Genomic DNA, 22,170 nt, shown 5'->3' with positions numbered 1-22,170 from the left:
AAAACATAATTGTTTTGCTCACCTCCATCATCAAAGTCTTCTCTCTCTAGGAGCGGCATGTCAGGATCACCACGGAAGTCAGTCCCATTGTATGGTCAATCCTCCACAACGATCAGGTGACACCTCATCCACACAAAGAAAGCGAGATTGTATGACATGTATTGGCCCCCTCCAGATCTAGGCATCAGATCACTCCATCGAACCATCCGTGGATCTTGTGGTATAGGGGGATCCACCTCTGCCAGCTAGTAGTGGAACAATGGGATTCGTTCCAAGAAGAAAGTCACTAAGACGGAGCCATATCCAAATTGCCTTAGGTTCCCTACTTTGCATTTGGATAATTGTCACTTCATGTTCACTTTCATGGCTTTCACCCAGTTGAAGACAATGGGCGCCATGCAGTCCACAACATACTGGAAACATGATTTGTTGGACTCATATAATGCTTGAGCCCCATCTACTCTATTAATGGTCAAGAGCTTCACCTTCAATACAAGATCATTTATTGTCATGATGTCGATCTTTCCTCTTGTAGATTTCAGAGCTCCTGGACAATGTTCGGCAAGGAGCATGTTCACACTCGCCCCAATGGGCCTACCTCCATACAATTGGATTGGTTCCCCTCTATGGGACAATCTGGTAAGGAAGTAAATCTTTGAAGTCTCCAACTCCGGCGCTTGACCATGGATCACAAATACCTCCTGTCCAATGTCCCACAAATTGATAAGATATTGCAGTAGTTCGGGTTGAGCCCGTAGGCCTAGTGTCAAGGAGAACTTGAGGAGCTCACAGTTCCTCAATGCATCAAGACAATTTGGATCATCCAAGGCCAGTTGATCTATTCTTTCATTCTCACATTCTTTCCACTCAATCACCATCTTTCTTGCTTTGATTTTCCTGCAAACACCCCACATTTAACTTAACATCAGTTCTTGCAAGGGAAAAATTTGATTTGAAGCAATAAAATTGGTCGAAATTTGAAAAAATTTAGTTCTTTGCGCCGACGCGACTATTTTTAAAATAGGTGTGCCGAAATCACGAGTCCCCATGCTAAAAACCCACGATTAGTGTGGTCCCATACCTAGATACTGTGCCGACCGAGGGCAATTTTGTTTCCAAAAATCCCTCAAAAACCCTGAAAAGATGGTTAAATGCTCAAAAAATAGGCATCAATGCAAAGAGTAGAACACAGCTCTTACCTGCGACAGACGGTTTGACAATCGAACTCCTGGATCCGCATTAATCCGCTCCTAAAGATTTACAGTACAAGTGGGTAAAAATTTCTCCAAATGAGGTAAAAGAGGTAAATGGTAAAAATGTTTTACCTTTTCCCTTTTTATAAACTTTTAACTACGTTTTAGGGTTTTAAAATCATTTTTTCACCATTTTAACTTAGAAATGGATAATACGTTTGCTTATTGTGTAGCGACAGGTGATGGTTTGCTGGTGGTGATGCAAAATTGGAGTCGTGTTTAAGCTCTTTTCTCAATTCGTAAAAAAATTGAAATGAAAATATTGCCGAGTATTTTTCTCTTTTTGACTCGTTAAAGAGAATAAAAATGGGGAGTTTACTTTAAGCTCTTTTCTGACTCTTAAAACATGAAAATATTGTCGAGCTCTTGTTGTTTTGACCTCGTAAAACGGTTCCAAAATGTCATTTAACCAGTATACATTTACCCCTTTTTTGGGCTGGGATAAACTATTTACGAAAAAGGTACTCCTTGACTAACATGGTCAAGAGGTTCTCTCGAGTATTGTTTTCTACCTTTTCGGGCTCGAGAGACAACTTTATGAAAAGGGACCTTTTGGATTTTTCTTTTCTATGTCTTTTTCAAACTCTAAACATGAAAAAGATACTGAGTTTTACCTTTGTTGGACTCGTTAAAACATTAAGACATCATATTCGTCACCATGACGAATGTGAGCTTCTCCTTCCTCGGGCTCATTAATCTTACTAGGTCAGATTCATCTGAAGGATGGAATTACACTACAAACATATGTTATCCCCTTCAAGCTTGTGATAAAAAATAATTGGGGTACCTGCCAGAAATGGTGGGGGAAAATGGGAAATTTTTACCAGTTGTGTCGGCATCTTGTCACTCTTGAACATGACACTCTTCTGCTTTGTGTGGGGTTGGGATATCCTCATTGCATCATTGACCTTTCCAGGCTTGCGTCATCCTCTTTTTTCCTTTCCATTTGATCTTTGCCACATCATCATGACCTCTGATCCTATGGATCCAAAGAGCTGCCAAACTCCGGAGTCATGTCGCCGATATGTTCAAGAGTTAATCCTTCTACGATTTACACTCATTCCTGATTCTCTGTATCATCCATAATCATTGCATCCCCTCGTCTTGCGTCATTATCCAGGAAGTTGGCCGAGAGACTCCCTTCCAATGCCTTAGAACATGCATGCCCTATTGGCAAGTTCTTCGCACTCGACAATAGGTTGTTATGAAACCAGCTCAAGAAAAAGATAGAAAAGATAGATCAACGCCTTAGAATTCAGCCTCTTCGAGGGGGCAACCTCCTTTACATTACATAAATGAACAATTCTTGGATGATTCAAATGACAAAACCTCCTTTCTATATATAGGAGTCTAAGGAGTCACAATATAACCCAGCCGACCTAACAATAATAATATAAAGCCACAAAAATAACAATAGAGGGATTCTATGGGGCACAGTAATAACAATATGGGGATAATAGGGGCACAACAATATTAATAAGGGGTACAACTACAATAGTAATGGGGTAATCACTAGTATTATAGGGACCCAACATGCCCCTCTCCTTCAAAAAATTGTTGTCCTCAACGCTTGAGAAGTTCTGGATGCTTCTGTATAAAATTCTCATCCTCCCATGTGGAATCTTCAGTGGATAAGTTCTTCCACTTGATAAGATACTCCGAAACTGATCTATTTCGTAGATGTCGAGTTCTTGTTTCTGTGACTGATTCCGGTTCCAATATAATTTTTCCTTCCTTGTCAAGTTCTGGCAATATTGTTTGAACTGGGAGCTTGTCGCCTATAACCTTTTTTAAACAAGAAACATGGAAAACTGGGTGCAATCAAGAAGCTGCAAGAAGCTCCAATTTGTATGCCATAGTACCAATCTTTTGCAACACCTTGTATGGACCATAATACTTTGGTGATAATTTATTATCCTTCTTAGCTTGCTTGAGGGACATTTTCTTATATGGTTGTAGCCGTAGGAATACCCAATCACCTACATCAAAACTTCTTTTGCTACGATGTTGATCTGCCTGTTGTTTCATTCTATTCTGTGCCAACACGAGGTTATCCTTTAAGAGTTGGAGGACTTGTTGTTGATGTTCAATGTGATGTTCCACTGCTTGAACCTTAGAATTTTCTCTTAAATATGATGTGATGGATGGTGGCTGATACCCATAAAGTGCCATAAATGGGGTCATTTTTGTTGCTGTATGGAAGGAAGTGGTATACCACCATTTAGCCAGAGGCAACCATTTGATCCATTGTGTCTGTTTATCATATACAAAGCAACGAAGATATCCTTCCAAACATTTGTTTACTATCTCAGTTTTCCCATCAGATTGAGGATGATAAGATGAGCTATGAGTTAACTGAGTACCAAGACAAGAAAATAATTCTGTCCAAAAATTTCCAGTGAAAATGGGATCTTTGTCACTTACAATAATCTTTGGGTTTCCATGTAGCTTTTGAATTGTTTCCATATTTGCAGTAGAAACTGTATTGGCTTTAAATGGATGTGATAATGCACAAAAGTGTGCATACTTGGTAAGTCTGTCAACTACCACCAAGATGACACTCTTTCCCTCAGACTTGGGTAAACCTGTGATAAAATCCATTGAAACCTCCTCCCAACGTTGGCTTGGAATGGATAAAGGTTGTAATAGACCCGGTGTCTTAATTATTTCAACTTTATTTTGTTGGCAAACCAAACATTCCACCACAAACTTTTGAATATCTGCTTTAAGGCCATCCCAAAAAAATTCCTTCTTAACCTTGTGTTAAGTTTTTAAAAATATTGAGTGCCCTCCTAAGGGAGAAGTGTGCAATTCCATAAGAATCTTTTGTTTTAGCTGGGAATTCTTACAGAGGTATAAGCGATCTTTGTACCATAATGAATCATTTTGCCAGCTAAATGTATTAGACATACTGGAATCTTGTTGTAACTTTCGAATAAGTGCCCACACTTCTTCGTCATTCTTCCATTCCTCCCTTGCTTCGTTTATCCAATCTGGTTAGATAATAGAAATGGCACACAATAATGCTTCCACATCCTCATCCTTTCTTGGGAGTGCATCTGCCACCACACTTTGCTTCCCTTTTTTGTAGATGATTTCAAAGTCATAACCCAACATCTTTGTGACCCACTTTTGTTGCTCTTCAGAGGATAATCTTTGTTCTAAAAAGTATTTAAGGCTATCATGATCCGTTTTTACCTTGAATTGTCTTCCCATTAGGTAGGGTCGCCATTTCTTAAGTGCATGGAGTATTGCCAACATTTCCTTCTCATAAATAGCTTTGTGTAAAAACTTTCCCTTGATTGGACGACTTTCAAAAGCAATGGGTCTTTCATCTTGCATTAAAACAGCACCAATTCCATTTCCTGAAGCATCACATTCCACAATAAAGGTTTTTGTGAAGTCCGATGTAGTTAAGACCGGTGCTTGGTACATTGCCTCTTTAAGATGTTCGAATGCCTTTATTTCTTCTGGAGTCCATGAAAATGCATCTTTCTTCAATAATGTCGTTAGAGGTGCTGCTATTCTCCCATAATTCTTAACAAACTTGCGATAATACCCTGTCAACCCGAGAAATCCTCGCAGATGCTTTATGGATGTGGGAATTTTCCATTCCTTAATGGCTTTAATTTTGCTAGGGTCTACCTTAACTCCTTCATGAGATACAATATGACCCGGATATTCCACCTCTTGTACTCCAAAGAAACATTTGGATCTTTTTGCATATAATTGTTTCTCCTCCAATAGTTGTAGCACCCTATCAACATGTTCAACATGATCCTTCCAAGACTTGTTGTAGATTAGTATATCATCAAAAAATACTAACACAAATTTTCTAAGGAATGGTTTGAAAATTGAATTCATCAAACCTTGAAATGTTGAAGGTGCATTGGTAAGGCCAAAAGGCATGACCAAAAATTCATAATGACCCTCATGAGTTCTAAATGCTGTTTTCGGAATGTCTTCAATCTTCATTCTAATTTGATGATATCTTGAACGGAGATCCAACTTGGTGAAGTAAATTGATCCATGAAATTCATCCAGTAATTCATCAATGACAGGAATGGGAAACTTATCTTTAATAGTGAGCTTGTTGAGCTCCCTATAATCCGGACACATGTGCCATGATCCATCCTTCTCGTGCACCAATACGACTAGAGCAGAGAAAGAACTTTGACTTGGTTGAATTATACCAGCCTCTAACATTTCTGCAACCATACGTTCAATTTCACTCTTTTGGGCATAGGGATATTTGTACGGCCTGATGTTTGGAGGAACACTTCCTGGAATCAGATGAATAGCATGATCACGATCACGAATAGGTGGGAGACCTTTGGGAGTCTCAAATACCTTGGAATGATTGTCCAAGACTTTTTGGAGATCTGGAGAAATAGATGATTCCACTGTGGACACATCTAGCGAACATAATTGTGCAATTACACCTCTTTGTTCCTTTTTTAGAAGCTTTGTCATACCGTTAGAGCTGATTATCTTTCCTGGTTTCACTGCAATACCCCTTAATTCAACTTCCTTTCCTTCCACAGAAAATTTCATGAAAAGTTCTTGAAAATTAAAAGCTATTGTACCCAAGGATTGTAGCAATTGGACTCCTAGTACAACATTAGCACCTCCCATTGGAATGGAAAGCATTAGGCTAGTCAATACATATTCTCCCATGGATAGCTTGATATTATGGCACTTTCCCGAGAAATTTATTGTTCCTCCATTTGCAACCATCACTTGACACTCTGGTGCTGGATATAAGAAGCAATTCAATTCTTTTGCTACCTTACAATGAATAAAATTGTGGGTACTTCCTGAATCAATCAACACTATTACCTTTTTCTTCTTGATTTGTCCTTCTATCTTGATGGTTTGAGGAGTGGTAATTCCCGCCAATGCATTAAAAGATATGGTCGGATTCATTTCTTCTTTATCTAGGCTTTGTTCCTGGAGTATATCCTCTTCTTTTGACCTTTCTTGCTCCTTTTCTTCTTCCTCTTCACAATCTATGTAGAATAATTTCTCCTCAGCACACTTATGACCTTTAGTGTATTTGCTATCACAACTGTAACAAAGCCCTTTTGCTCTTTTTTCTTCCAATTGTTGTGGTGTCAACCTTATAGGTTGTGGAAGACTAGCGGCAACAACACTTCCGTCTTTATAGTTGTGAGTGGTATGCTTCCTGGTTGCCATAATTTTGCTTTCCATTTTTCTTGCTAACCTGAATGCCTTCTCTAATGAATCAGGTTCCCAAAGGCGAACATCATGTTGGATATTATCCTTTAAAGACCCTATGAACACATCAATTCTATGCTCCTCCGGAATATCTTTTACCCTTATGTTCAATTTTTGGAACTCCTCAATGTGCTCCATTATTGAACCCTTTTGTTTGAGACTTATCAATTGGCTAAAAAAAGTGTTGCTTTTTGTATCCTCATAATGTGCTATCAATTCTTCCATAAAAATTTCCCAAGTGATAAATTGTTTATGAGAGAAAAGCCATTGATACCATGCAAACTGATTTGGTTCCAAATATAAAGTTGCAATACGTACCTTTTGTGTGTTTTGCACATTATTGAGATCGAAAAATTGCTCCATCTGTAATATCCATGTTGCGGGATCCTTGCCATCAAACTTCCTCATATCGATTCTTGGAATATGGTGGGTCTTTGATCCAACATTAGAGTCTATGGAATCATGATTAACATTTCTTTTGTTCTCATCATGAGTTTCCTTTACTACCCTTTCACCATTAGTGACCCTTTCTTGTAGCAACTTATTCATATTTATCTTCAATTCTTCCATGTCTGTCTTCAAATCTATCCAAATCATCCATCTTAGCTTCCACGTCATTCATCTTAGCTTCTACACCTTTCTTTAAACAATCCATCTTAGCTTCTATGCCTTTCTTTAAACCATCCATCTTACATTCTGTTCCTTTTTGTGCAAGGGACAGTTGTTGCACTTGGTCTTGTAATTTTGATATATCATGTTGCATTTCTTCCTCTTCTTCATGAGTCATGCTAGAGCTTTCAGGTTCCTTACTAGGTGTTTGCATTTTCTTTCCTCAGGGCATCAGTTACCGATAATAATGCTCTACTATGCCCTTTGAATTCCTTCAAAATAAATTTTCAAACCAAGCTTAAGCAAAAATTTAAGAAAATCTACACACCTTTTTTCACTTTGTAGGAGCTCGATATTTCCTCTGATGTATCTCTGTACTTTCCAATCATCTAGATCTGAATTTGTGATCTGCAGTAGCCCTCTGTGTCCTCTTTCCAATGCCACAAGTCTGACCCAAATTGGATTCTCCGAGGAAGAGTTATGCGAAATCTCCCACAGTGACTTGATTATAGACTAGTTCAGTAGAGAGAACTTGTATGACTTGCCACGTGTCACCGTTTCGACCTTTGGATCTGAAAAATGCATACAAGAAACTACAGTCTGTCCTCTTTCTGTACCTCCTTACGAAATTTCAATCCGATCCCCAGAGAGAAAGTTATGATGCTTTTCCCCAGGTCACCTGTTTGGAATGTAATTCAGGAGTCTGCAAAAAGACCAACTTCCTCAAATCATATCTCCACAAATATAGCACAAACAGCTCTGAAATTCAGACCCGAGGTTCAGAGCGATTTATTCTCAAGTGGGTTTTTTTTGCAACTTCTGAAACACCGCAGAAAAAAATTTATAGCGAAAATTCCACGATGACCTGTTTGGAGCAGCGAAACCCTAGAATCCAAAGCTTTGATACCAAATGTTATGAAACCAGCTCAAGAAAAAGATAGAAAAGATAGATCAACGCCTTAGAATTTAGCCTCTTCGAGGGGGCAACCTCCTTTACATTACATAAATGAACAATTCTTGGATGATTCAAATGACAAAACCTCCTTTCTATATATAGGAGTCTAAGGAGTCACAATATAACCCAGCCGGCCTAACAATAATAATATAAAGCCACAAAAATAACAATAGAGGGATTCTATGGGGCACAGTAATAACAATATGGGGATAATAGGGGCACAACAATATTAATAAGGGGTACAACTACAATAGTAATGGGGTAATCACTATTATTATGGGGACCCAACATAGGTTCTCATCATTGGCTTTCAATCAAGTGATTTCACAGGTGTTCAACTTTGGTTCCTTATTCACACTCTATGAATTGTGTTGTTGGTGCCTTGAGAGCCATTGTCGTTATTGGTGGTTTCTTTCACGCTTGTTAATGATTCACATCATTGACCGGTAATCAAGAAACTTTCTAGCATGTTCGACTTCAACACATATATTCACTTGTTAGAATTTGTACTTTGATCGGGTCGTGTTGGAGTGCAAGACATGGGATCAGATTACAAAAGTCCAGGTTGCGAGGCGATGTGACATGATTATGCTTATATACATGTCCCTTTCATATGTATGGTTGCTACTACGCCATGAGTCAGTGATAAGTGATCCTTCTCATTATTGGATGGCTGCGACCATACCTTGCATTCGATATGATCCTTCTTGCTAGATGGTTGCGCCCACACCTTGGATCCATTTACATGATATTTTTTTGGATGGTTGCATCCATACCACGATTCACGTATCTTTTATTAGAGATTTCAGTGATGTATATGTATCTATGCTTGCTTGCACATTCTCCGACGACAGTTTCGAGTTCCATGCATCTACCTGTAAAGCATTTCACCCCTCACTCTTGTTCAACCTTCATGCTTTAGGGGGCATCTATTATAAAACATTTTGTCACAGTCCCTATACTCCTCATTCCCCAATCTCAGAGGACCTCTATAGTGAACCTCATATTCTTTCCCATCATGAAGAGCATGCCTTTACATCCCTCTTCATCTGCAGAACATTTCCCTCTTACATCAGTCCCAGAGAATATTCCTTCAAACCTAGTTTTAAAGGTCAATGCTATCCCTCAGTTTCTTCCCCGCGCTGATATGCAGAGTTTAACATTGAGCCTAGCACTAATCAGCACTAGTATTCATCCCTTACCCATGTCGATCCCATTTTGGAATGTTTTTAGAAATGGATTCGAAGCTTCCAAGTCTAGAAGCTTCGTGAATGGAAGTCTGGTAAATGGTTAGGCAAGATAGAGCCGAGAGAGACTATTTGGGTTATTTTCCCCTATTAAAATGGAACAAACCAAAAGATATCAGACCTCTCCCATCATTAGAGGATGCATATCCCCTCTCTCAAGGCTATATAAACTCCTCCTTTTCCAACCTGAACTAGTCAATGAATAGCTAATGAAGGAGCTTGAATAACTAGCAAAATATTGATAGCTTTAGCCTTCTAGTTTGTGTTTGTAAAGGGAGAATAAGTGTGCAGTTTGTTTGTTTTGTAACAAAGAGGAAGAAGCCTTGAAATTCCATTGCTTGAGGTGAATCATGAGATGCTAATTGTGGTGCTAGAACCTGGACATGTCGAAGGAGACCTGCAACGCTAAGGCAAAGGTTGTACTTTCCTTTTTGTCATAATAAAACAACTGATGTTTTGTTTCCTATATCAATTGCATATGGTTTTTGATAGCTTAAGACTCCTTAGCCTCTTAAGTAGGTTGAATATATTGTATGCTATCGTGTGTGCTTTGGTTACTTGTCTATTTGTTTCAGGTGCTTGATTGAACATTAAGGAGTTGATCACTGGAGCAAAGACACAAGGAATTCATCAAACAAGGATTAGCGATACAAGAGGTAGGATCATATCCTGAGACTTAATCTAAAGGAACTTATGTCAGATTGTCTTGTTTGTGGCTAGACCCTCTCCCATGGGCTACATGGATTGTCTATGTCCGTAGAGATAATTTTCCTACTCTACAGTAGCCTCGCAAGTTGCAGCATTCTTGTTGAAATACTGAGGCTCATCGAATAGTTTTTGTTGCCACATGGTTTGAAGGACCTACCAAATATGTTACAGATGCTCTTCCCAACTCTTGATAAATATGAGAATGTCATTCATATATACCACCATGAATGAGGTTGTGAAGGGTTGCGAGATGTCATTCGTCAACCTCATAAAAGTAGTAGGGGCATTTTTCAAGCAGAAGGGCATGAACAACCACTCAAAAAGGTCATACTTGGATTTGAATCCATACATATGTGAGTTCTATTATAACCTGGTGATAACTAGAATTTCAAATCAAAATTACTGAAATACTTGGCCTCCTTAAGTTGGTCAAAAAGGTCATCAATCAGTGGGATTGGATACCTATTCCTGACAATTATTTATTTAGTTCATGATAATTAATGCAAAGTCTCCAGGTCCTATCCTTCTTCTGTACGAGTAAAATTTGGATCCCATAAGGTGAGGAACTTGGTTGGATGTTACCTTTTTGTAGCAGCTCCTAGATCTACCACTTGATTTCTTTGTTTTCCATAAGAGAGTGACAGTATATTAGCCCATTGGGTAGAGGTGATCTGGAATTTAGATCGATCGAATGGTTGACCTAATAGTGCAAAGATACCTTTGTGGGTGAGGAGAAGAAGTCCTTGTACTCTTCCATGAAATTATCCACCTGCTTCCACTGCATGGAGGAACCCCTCCTAGGGTCCATGGATGTGGCCATGATCTTCCCCTTACTTTGAGAGTGAATCATAAAGAAAACAAATTTCTCAGTCTGGAAGATGATCTTACTGCATTGTTTATAATAAATCAAAGAAAAGGCAGTAGGCGAGGCTACCTCTAGTATCATGTATAGCTTACTGCCCACAGTAATAATAACGGTGTAATGCCTAGAGTCATACAAAACATGATGCTTCCACAAGTATGGTTGACCTAATAATACCTCACAAACTTCAAGATGAGAAACATCACACAATACCTCATTCATGAAGGGATTGATACTGTAGGGAAGGCGACATTGCTGGTTGACATGGAAATCTCATCCTTGATGCAGTCGCCCGATGGTGTACAGTTGCGGGTGTGGTGTGGTCAACAGACCCAACCACTTAATGATATTTGCTAATATGAGGATATTTTGGCTCATGTTGTCAATAATGAACTATTGTGGAGAACCCTTCACCCACATCTGTGAGTGGAAGAGATGCTCCCCCTCCTCTCGATATTTGGGCTCAATATTATGGACCTTGGTGGTGGCCATAGTGGAACTTGGTTTTGCATTAATAATCTGCTTCTCCTTTTCATTCCCCTTGTCAAGTTCTGGCTCAGAGTTGGAACATGCATATGAATTTGAAGCTTTTATCTCGACCACTAGTAACTGCTTCACATGACATTAATTGTGTTATGGGTGGGGCTCTTGTCAAACTCACACCACTTTCTTGTATCCTTCTTCGTCTTCGTGGTGCTATTCTTTGCTTACGAATTCAATGGGCTGTCTTAGGTTGATCTACTTTGGCTCCACCCTTTTTTTTATGGTTTGGAGGTGCCTTTTCCCTGATTTTGATTAGCATATCCAAAGTCTTACTTCTTTTGTTTAAATTTCTACTTGATCCTCACAACATATCAGTACGCTACACCAAGTAAGGAGATGTCTAGAAAATCCATTTCTTCATCAATATATTTGTGGAGATAGCCATGAGACTTGATTATCATATTCCACTCTAAATCCTTGATCCTCAACTTCGTGTGTAGGGTATGGAAGATGTTTGTGAACTCTGACACATCTTGGTCCCTCCCTTGCCGTAGTGTGGTCCACTTTATGTACTTATTTGTTAATCAATGTTGTCATTGATGTCAATATGGCGTTGGCCAAGATGGAAAATATTCTTGATACGCTTAATGAATATCATGAAACCCTAGAATGAGATGATAAGGTTGAATACAATAGATGTCCGGTTCCATATGATGATGTCATAACTCTTGTTTGATATGAGTGTCATCAATTAATATGTCAAGTCACTAATGAAGAAGTCTTAAGAAGTGCCAAGTTCCAAGTATTTAGAAGCCCTTGATGACATATGGAGGACTACATTTGATGATGTCATATTCTTGATGAATGACCACAATTGATGATGGAACTTGATGAGGTCTTGATAACATGGTTGGAGATCATTTGATGGTTGGAATATTATTTTGGAGTCCTCCTAATGATGTTGCACTATGACTGCACTGTCTAAGAACACAAATGGAAAAGCCAAGGAATAAAGTCTCAAATCCTCCTAAAAATGTGTCTCCCTCAACCACTGAAATTGAAGTCAATCAATTTGTGAAGGCTCCATTGTTCAATGGAAACTTTGATATATGGGAAGCAATAATGCGGAATTTCTTAAAGACTCAAGGCATTGAAGTCTGGAAATTGGTGATTGTTGATAGCATGATGGATGGAGAATCCAAGGAACATAATACAAGAGTAATGAAAGCAATCTTGAATGGGCTACCTAATTCTATGAAGGCCAATTTTGAAAAATGTTCGTCAGCAAATGGCATATGGGACAAACTTCATGATCTTCACTCAAAATAAGCATTGAAAATGATATCTACTCAAGAAAATGATGGAAAACAAGAAGGAAATCTAGAGCCCATCAAGGAAGCGGAAGATAAGAGTGATAAAATCAAGGCTAAAGAAGATCTAGAAGATGAAGAAAATGCAGAAGATTTTGAAGAAAATCTCCTCACTAAACTTATGGCTGCCATAGAAGATATTAACAATTTGAAAAATGAAAATGAGGAACTTAAGAAGAAATCGCAAGTTGGTGACCAGGACAAGACAAGAAGGAAGTTGACCTTGTTAAGCTTCAAGTACAAGAAAAAGACTCACTTTATTTTCCCTCCACGGTAGAAGGACCTTGATGCGCTTGCAACTGAACATTCACCAGGCACACTAGCTTGCTTTTCGAGGGCACATATGCAACTATATCTCTTGCTGATAGCTAAATCCAAGGCTTATCTTTAAGTAGACGACAATCGAGTCATATTCTAGATGGTGCTCCTATCCCAAATGGTGTGAGGTTTAGTTGGGACTGCATATCAAGGAGACCCCCTTGAATGTTGGCAGGCCCAACACTGTCAATATAAGGACAACAAAAAAAGAGGAAGGGAAGAAGCTCATATCACCAAAGAAGTAGAAGAACCCAAGAAGAAGAAATCAAAGAAGGAGGAAGTGAGAAATCTCTACTATGACTGAGATAATCTCCTTCACTAAGTTATTTTAAGTTCTGTAAATAACAGCTATCATGGCAAGAGGCATTGTAGGTATGATATGATGCATCATAATAGAATATGGCATTGTATTAGAAGCATACCATGGAAGAAAGATCTCATGACATCATTAGAAAAGATTGAAAGAATAGTTGAAGTAGAAGTTTGCAGGGATGTAGTAGTCATCATATAAAATGAAGTAGCTCTTGACAACCTCATTGAGATAATACATAGTACATATGATCAAAAGAAAGTCATCTAGCATGATAAAAGGATTTCATCACACATCATCACCATTTGGAAGGAGCATTTGTAGGATGAGGATAATCAAGATCTTTCGTTGGAATCTTCATTAGAAGGTTCACCTCTACTTGGAAGAAGCAAGTGTCTCACTGATGATTCCACCCTATGTGGGATACATTGTTTAGAAGGATGATGGTATGGTGATAGAGGGATGCAATAGGTGAAGATAATTGAAGTACTCTCAATCAAAGGATGTCGCTGAAGGAAGTCTAGATTACCAAAAAGTGAAAAGAGGTATGTATATATTTGCTAGATTAAGTCATGTCATCATATAGTTGCAAACATTATGGGTAAATGCTCTACCTTGTGAGCATGATCAAAGAAAAATGATGTCTTCCTTTGAAAAGATGCATGAAGGCGTGGTTCACATATTGATACGATGAAATCAACACAATATGTCCTCATATGGAATATGAGGTGGTTGACAAAGATGAAGGAACTATGAGTTCCTAGGAAGCTATGTGTGAAGAAAGAAAGAAGAGATTGTGAAAGATGCAACTACGTTCACATGAAGTAAACATCCGATGACTAGAAGAATTGATCATGACATCTCCATAGATAAAAAGATTGTGATAAAGTATGTAAAGAAAGGGGGCCCTTGACATGTGAAGTCTTGGAGATGTGTTTATGAATATGCAGGATGTTGCAAGCAAGCAAGATGTCATGATGAAATTCCATCACAAAAGTTAATTATGATTTGATGTTCATTGTTTGATTTTTGAACATCTAAATGGGTTGATATAGGGCTACCGAAAGATTGTTGTAGATGCCATCTACAACTAGAAATCATGTGGTTGTATGGAATATCCTAAAAGAAGCATGACTTGGAAGAGGTAGCAGTATGAAGAAAAGCCAAATGTGGACTAGAAGATCATTTTCTGAGGAAAAGAAGGATGACATGATTAATATGGTTCGTGAAGGAAAGTGATGGATGGTCAATGCCATATGGCTGATGAAGGCTCCATAATGAAAATGGATGAAATTCATAAAATCAAAAGAAGGAGCCCCACAAGCAGCGGATAGTCACATGATCTCCACCAAGAGCAGAAAGCTGTTGGAAACAAGTCCCTAGTTAAGAGGGATCTTGGGCAAGTCTCTGGATAAGAGGGAGCTTGGGTACATTCCTTTTATATGAATGGGCACATTCCTATATAGGAATGGGTATATCCTCACGGTTGAGAGGGAGAGAGACACACATCATTCTTGTCTTCATATTGTGAAGAAATCATGGAGGTTTGGGTAAGCATTTGGCAGTCGATACTCTTTGAGGATGTGGCAGAGCATCCAAGATAAGAGTAATCGAAGAGGACCGATATTCTTCGAGGACTGGGAATCCAAGATAAGAATAGTCCTGGAAGGACATACTCTGTGAACACCTGAGTGGGGTATGTGCCTTGAGAGACAATGGTGATTGTGTCACTCAGTCATTGGTCTCACTAGCATTGTGCTTGATATTGTGGAGAGATAGAGTTGTTAGTCAAGGCCTTGTTATGTGACAATGCTGGTTGATATAATACAAATAGATGGCTTACCAATCCGTCTCTTCTTATGAGAATTCTTCAGATTGAGAATGTCCAAGTACCTTGTATGGATTATGAATACCTCCCTAGTTAAGATGGATTGTTGAAATATGTAAGTAGGTTCGATCTTCATAATGACATATGTAATCATGATTTTATGTATTTAATTAAAGGAGAAAAATAAATTTATTATTGTTATTCTTAAGGCACGAGTTTCATGCTCAAGGAAATTTATTTTTAGTTCAAGCTCCCATTGAGAGATTTTAGGGCTTGTCATTGAGTCTACAAGTCAAGAGTCATTATCATGTATGAAATACCCATTTGGGCATTTTACATATTGTAAAAATATTTTATTTGAGTCAAAAGATCCTCCAAGACCTCTTAATGATGCAAAGTTCAAGTCGGCCTACATGAAGGGACAAGTCAACCTAAAGATAGCAATTCGTACCCCTCAAAAGCCTATATATAAGAAGGAGCTCGACCTCATTTGGACACACACTCAAGCAAGTTTGATCTCCTCAAGATAGAAGTTGGTAAAGGAAGAAAAAGAAGAAGAAGAAAAAGAAGAAGAGGAGAAAGATCGAACTTTTTGGGCCTCTCTCTCTCTTGTGTTAGGGTTTCTATAGTTACTGGGAAAGTCGAAGTGCTGCTAGGCAAGTCGAAGTGCTGTTGGGAAAGTCGAAGTGCTAGGAAGAAATTGCCAGATTGAAGTTGCAGAAGAATTTGCTAGGCAAGTCAAAGTTGCAAAAGAATTTGTTGGGTAGGTCAAAGTTGTGGAAGAATTTGTTGGGCAAGTCAAAGTTGCAGAAGAATTTGTTGGGTAGGTCAAAGTTGCAGAAGAGGCTACTAAGGATCGAAATTGCAGAAGTTGTTAGAAAGAAATATAGTGTTGACTTGGTCTTGGAGAGTCATAGGTCTCAGAATTCGCCAATTGAAGTTTTATAAGAAGAGAAGAATTCTTGCGGGTTTCCCTCTCAGTTGGAGAGGTTTTTGCCCTGGCTGATCACCTATATCATGTGTCCTATTGTTTCATTGTTCTTTATGGTTTGGTAGCTTCTTGATGAAAAGAACATAATAATATTCAAGGTGAAGAAGAATCTAATCAAGATAAGTAAAAAGACATCACAAGCAGTTATCAAAGTAAGAGAAATCACCTAACCCGTCTGCCCTAGATTTCTCAACATAACTTTCACTTAACTTACACAACTCTATTAAAATATAATCCTAGTTTCTAAACTCGATTAAATTACCTAGTGTACTTATAAATGGTTGCATTGAGATTAGTAGTATAAAAAGCAATTCTTTCAACTCAACCTCAACCTTACTCAGTGATAAGTGAAAAATCTACTATTTCTATTGATAAAATAAATATTAAAAATCATGTACCATTAACTCTTAAAAATAAAATTTAACTAAGATTAAACTATAAACATGAAGACTTAATTTTTAGCATATAATCCTATTTCTTAAACCTCATACTATTAACTTTCACTTAACTTACACAAACCTATTAAAATATAACCCAATTTGAAGACTACCTTTTGGAACCATTGTGGACAGTTGGAAGAACGTTACTTTGTGTTAAAGCACATAATGGGAGAGAATGCCAAAAACACATCCTCTAAATGTTTTAGAATGTTTTTAAAAACCTTCAATGTTTTAGAATATTTTTATAAAACTCAATCATATAATTTTTAATATTTTCTTAAACTTTATGTAATTAATAATAATACTAATAATCCAAATGATAAATTTTCAGGGTGTATTAAAAAACAACAAACATGTTAAAACTTGAAATTATTATTGAACACTGTTTTCTTTTGAATTTTTTCTTAAAGTATAATTATTGAATACTATTTTTTTATATTGAATATTATTTTCTTTGCTAATTTTTTATTTTATTTTTTCCTAATATCACACTCGAAATTCACAACCGAGGTATTTTCAATAGACTTTTTTTTCTTTTTTAAAAACCGAATATTACCGGCCAAGAAATTCACACCCAAAGTTTTCGAGCAAAATAAAATAAACACAACTATGAACGTGGAATTGAGCAGTAACTCTGACCATAATGTTGAATAACTATCATTTGGGTACTGTCTTTGACTCCAGTGCCGAAATCCGTTCAATTTAGCACAACAACACTACACTATGAGCAGTACATCAAACAATCTCTCAATACTAATCGATTGATCGATTTGTACTGCGTTTTCCTTGATATATCTGGACGGCGTTTTGGTGTTGGACGAACACATTTTATAAGGGTTTCTGTGACTGGGTTTGTGGACGAAACCGGTAATGGAATGAATTGAATGGCATATATGGCATTGGCATTGGCATTGGCTGAATATGTTTGGTGGGGGAGGCCATTTGGGTGTGAGACTCAGCAAGCTTCTGCAACGGTGCATCCAGGTGAAATCCTTGGCTGAAGGAAAGCAGATTCACGCTCATATCATAATCAGCGAAAATGAGTGGGACATGTTTCTCGCAAATCAACTCCTCGCCTTGTACGCCAGATGTGAATGTATGGAGGAAGCGCAGCATTTGTTTGACAGAATGCCCACTCGGAATGTATTCTCCTGGAATAATATGATTGCTGGCTACAGCAAATTTGGCAACATAGACGATGCAAGGTGGATGTTCGAGAGAATGCCGGAGAGAGATTTGGTTTCTTGGAATTCTATAATTGGAGGATACGCAGAGAATGGGAATGGGAAAGAAGCGCTGAGGCTATACAGGCGGATGGCGGGGAAGGAGGAGGCAGGGCGTATCACATTTGCAAGCGTGTTGGGGGTTTGTGATAACGTGGAAGAGGGACACCAGCTTCACAGTCACATTATAACGACTGGATACGAGTGTAATGCCTTCGTGGGAAGCGCTTTGGTGGACATGTATGCCAAATGTGGAACCCTTGAGAGCGCTCGCAGAGTGTTCAACACAGTGACCGGGAAGGAGAATGGGGGAGACGAGGTGCTATGGAATGGGATGATGGGTAAGTATGTCAATCACAGGCAGGAGGAGGCCGCCTTCAAGCTCTTCCTCCAGATGCAGCAAATGGAAGCCATCCATCCCAACCACTTTACGATGTCTACCCTTCTTAAAGCGTGTGCAGCCCTACAAGCCCTGGACTATGGCAAACAGCTCCATGGTTTGATCACCAGGTGCGGTTTCAATGCCAATGCCTTTCTGGCTAATGCCCTTGTAGATATGTATGCTAAATGCCAGAATGTTGAGGATGCACGCCAAGTGTTTGACGAAATGCCCCGACGAAATGTGGTTAGTTGGAATGCAATGGTTGCAGCATATAGCAGGTGCGGAAGTGTAGTCAATGCACGTGATGTGTTTGACAAAATGCCTCAACAAGAAGTAGTTTCTTGGAATTCGATTATTGTAGGACATGTTCAGAGTGGACAAGATGAAGCGGCGCTAGACCTCTTTTCTCAAATGCAAAGATTAGGCGTGAAAGCCGATCGGATCACATTTGCAGGTGTTCTTGGTGTTTGTGCCAACCTCGTGTCTTCACAACAGGGCCAGCAGGTGCATGCCCAAGTTGTCAAAATTGGTTATGAATCGAATGTTTTTGTAGGGAGTTCGCTAATAGATATGTATGCTCAATGTAGGTCCATAGCAAATGCGCGCCAGGTTTTTGACAGATTAGATAAACATGATGCGGTCTTGTGGAATGCAATGATAACAGGATACGAATACAATCATTGTGGAGTGGAAGCGTTGAAACTGTTTTGCCAGATGCAAAGGGCAGGCAAGAGGCTGGACCACTTTACTTTCACCAGCATTCTCAGTGCATGTGCTACCCTTTCAGATTTGGAACAGGGTAATCAGGTACATGCTTGCATTATCAGAAATGGTTTTGAGTCCGATATCTTTGTTGCTACTGCTCTTGTTGACATGTACTCCAAGTGCGCGAGTGTAGACAGTGCAAGTCAATTGTTTGAAAGAATGTATCAACGTAATATTGTCTCGTGGAATACAATGATTGCAGGATATGCCCTGAATGGATGTGTCGAAGAGGCGTTAGAAATATTTTGCCGAATGCAAAGCACAAATTTGGAAGCGGACCAGTTCACTTTTACTGCTGCTCTCAGTGCCTGTGCTTCCCTTGCAGCTCTGCAGCAGGGCCAGCAGGTTCATGCCGGCATTGTCAAAGGTGGATTTCAGGCATATTTATCTGTGGGAAATGCCCTTATTACGACATATTCAAAGTCTGGAAGCTTAGAGGATGGGCACAATGTATTTGAGAAAATGCCTGATAAAGATGTTGTCTCATGGACTGCTCTCATTGTTGCATATGCACAACATGGGTATGCAAAAGACGCACTCCAACTCTTTGATCGGATGCAAGAAGCAGGGATGAAACCAGATAAGATCACTTTTATTGGTGTTCTCTCTGCTTGCAGCCATGGAGGCCTTGTAGATGAAGGCCGCCATTACTTTAATTCCATGAGTCAAAACCATTGCATTACTCCAAATGCTGAACACTATGCCTGCTTGATAGATCTTCTTGGCCGTGCTGGCTGGCTGAATGAGGCAGAGAACCTTGTCAATAACATGCCATTTGAGCCGGATGCTGTTGTGTGGGGGGCATTGCTTGGTGCCTGCAGAATCCATGGCAATGTGGAACTTGGAAAATCTGCTGCAGAAAGACTTTTGGTTTTGGAGCCTCAAAATTCTGCACCATACATTTTATTGTCAAACATTTATGCTGTGGCTGGCAGGTGGGATGATGTAGCAAACGTGAGAAAACTAATGAAGCTGAGAGACCTCAAGAAGAAGCCAGGGTGCAGCTGGATAGAGATCAAAAGCAGAATGCATGTTTTCCTGGTCGCAGACAGATCACATCCTCAAACAGAAGATATTTATGCAATGCTGAGAAAATTAGCTGCGCAGATAGAGATGGAAGGATATGTACCTTCCACAAACTTTGTTCTGCATGATGTGGAGGAGGAGCAGAAGGAGCACATGCTCAGTTATCACAGTGAGAAGTTGGCAATTGCTTTTGGGCTTATCAACACCCTTCCCAAAACACGGATCCGAATTGTGAAAAACCTTCGGGTATGTGGTGACTGTCACACTTATACCAAGTTCATTTCCAAGATTGTGGATCGAGAAATTATTTTAAGGGACAACAATCGCTTTCATCATTTCAAGGATGGCTTGTGTTCTTGTGGGGATTATTGGTGATTCCAAACAAACTGCTGAACAAGCCACAACAGAAGTTTTCCTTTAACTAGATTTGGCTATTAATTTTGTAGAGCGGAAGATGTTAACGATTTTTTTGGCACCTCGGACAGTTGGTTTTTACAGGGGTTGGACCAAGAGGAGTATCAACTAAAAGGTGCAGTATTTTTTAGAGCTATGGGGATGGATGATTAGTAAAGATAATTTTTCCTTGAGAAAACCAAGTTGCATGTTGCAGGACTTTAGAGGAAAACTGATTAAATAATTTAGGTAGTTTTACCATGAACACTCGGATAGAAGAGACACTAGACATACGTCTAAAATACATGGAAAAACATTCAATGTCACACAACATCCTACCTGCTGAAAACTAGGTGGGAAACCATGCATTAGGGAAATAAAGGAATCAAATAACCATATGGCAGAAACTAATTCTTTGAGGTGTCACACAACATCCTACCTGCTGAAAACTAGGTGGGAAACCATGCATTAGGGAAATAAAGGAATCAAATAACCATATGGCAGAAACTAATTCTTTGAGGTGCCCATTAATAGGGCTAGAATTCGTTTTTATATGAAAAAGCACCTATGAAAAACAACGTGAATTGGGCATTGTTGGATATATTGTAACCTTTGCAGGTATAGACCTGTGCACCTAGACATGCTTTTGCAGGGAACATGGTTGCAATCCGGGAGGATTTGATCCTTCCGGGAGGATTTGATCCTTATTTTGTGGAGGCCATTATAGGTGTATTTATGGGTTTTAACCCATGGTTTTATACCCATTGTAATTTAATACCATTTTGTGGATTAATGTTGAACGGGGTTGCAGAATGCCTATATATTGTATTGTAAACTGCTTTTGTTAATACAATGAGAAAGTGACAAGCTCAGAGCTTTTTGTTATCTTGGCTAAAGGTTTCCGTTGTAGATCTTTGTGTATATTATGTATATGTGTCATTGTTTCCTTTTGTTTTAATTCTATAAGCATTGACTTTCTTGAATAGGTTTATCAAACAATTTAGGCATAACCAACCCAGATCCATCTTAATCCTAGACCAATCAAGTGTTGGGAGAGATGAAATCCCTTTAGGTGTAAACCTTTCGAGGGTGGGGAGAGTTAAGGTAAGGTTTGTACCTCTAGAGCCCATCAAGTTAGGTCGAACGATGGACGTCCCAAAGCGAAAAGTGTTTGCTAATCAATATTGGCACCCCACCCAAGTTTGAAACTCATTTAACCTACCTAGCATGCTTGTGGGTGATTTTGTTAGGTTTAGGAGTATAAGGGCGGTCCCTCCGACTCGACCCCGAGCCTCTTCAGTGACAGGGGACAAGGCTGCCAATTCTCTTAGTACCAACTTCAATGTGGAAGAGTATAACCTTGTACTTTTTTCAAATCCTAGAGCACTAGTGATAGATGGAGGTCCCATCCTAGAGGGGTAATCATTCTAGGCTTTGGAGTTAAAGTTACAAATGAGGAGCCATTATGTTTCCATTTACAAACAAATTTGCAACTCCTTAGCCAATCCTTGAAACCTCGAGATAGGAGGTATCAAGGCTTGATCCTAATTCCAATGTTAAAGTCTTAGTTTCAATTCCTCCTTAATTGGAAATTCCAAAGATAAAGGAAGATTTAGCTGTTGCTACAATTTGGGGAAATAAAAAATTTATGAAGGTCAAGCAAGACAAGGATAAAATGGTTGTGGGGCATGATGTGGGTTTCGAAAGGGTTGAGGATTAAATGTAGCATCTAGTGTTATGCAACCAATTCACAAAAAGATAGATCAACG

General features: G+C 39.0%; 1 pseudogene; it reads left to right on the top strand.

The window, feature by feature from the left end:
* Positions 1-17,189: 17,189 nt before the first annotated feature.
* On the top strand, positions 17,190-20,794 carry LOC149167791 (putative pentatricopeptide repeat-containing protein At1g68930 pseudogene; annotated as a pseudogene).
* The last annotated feature ends 1,376 nt before the right edge of the window (positions 20,795-22,170 follow it).

The sequence above is a fragment of the Pinus tabuliformis genome, chromosome 5_1 (genome assembly GCF_031772625.1).
Source record: "Pinus tabuliformis cultivar Carrire ecotype Pingquan chromosome 5_1, CPIR1, whole genome shotgun sequence".
Taxonomy (NCBI): domain Eukaryota; kingdom Viridiplantae; phylum Streptophyta; class Pinopsida; order Pinales; family Pinaceae; genus Pinus; species Pinus tabuliformis.
Note: the sequence above shows the minus strand (reverse complement) of the source record. Positions and strands in the feature narration are given on the sequence as shown.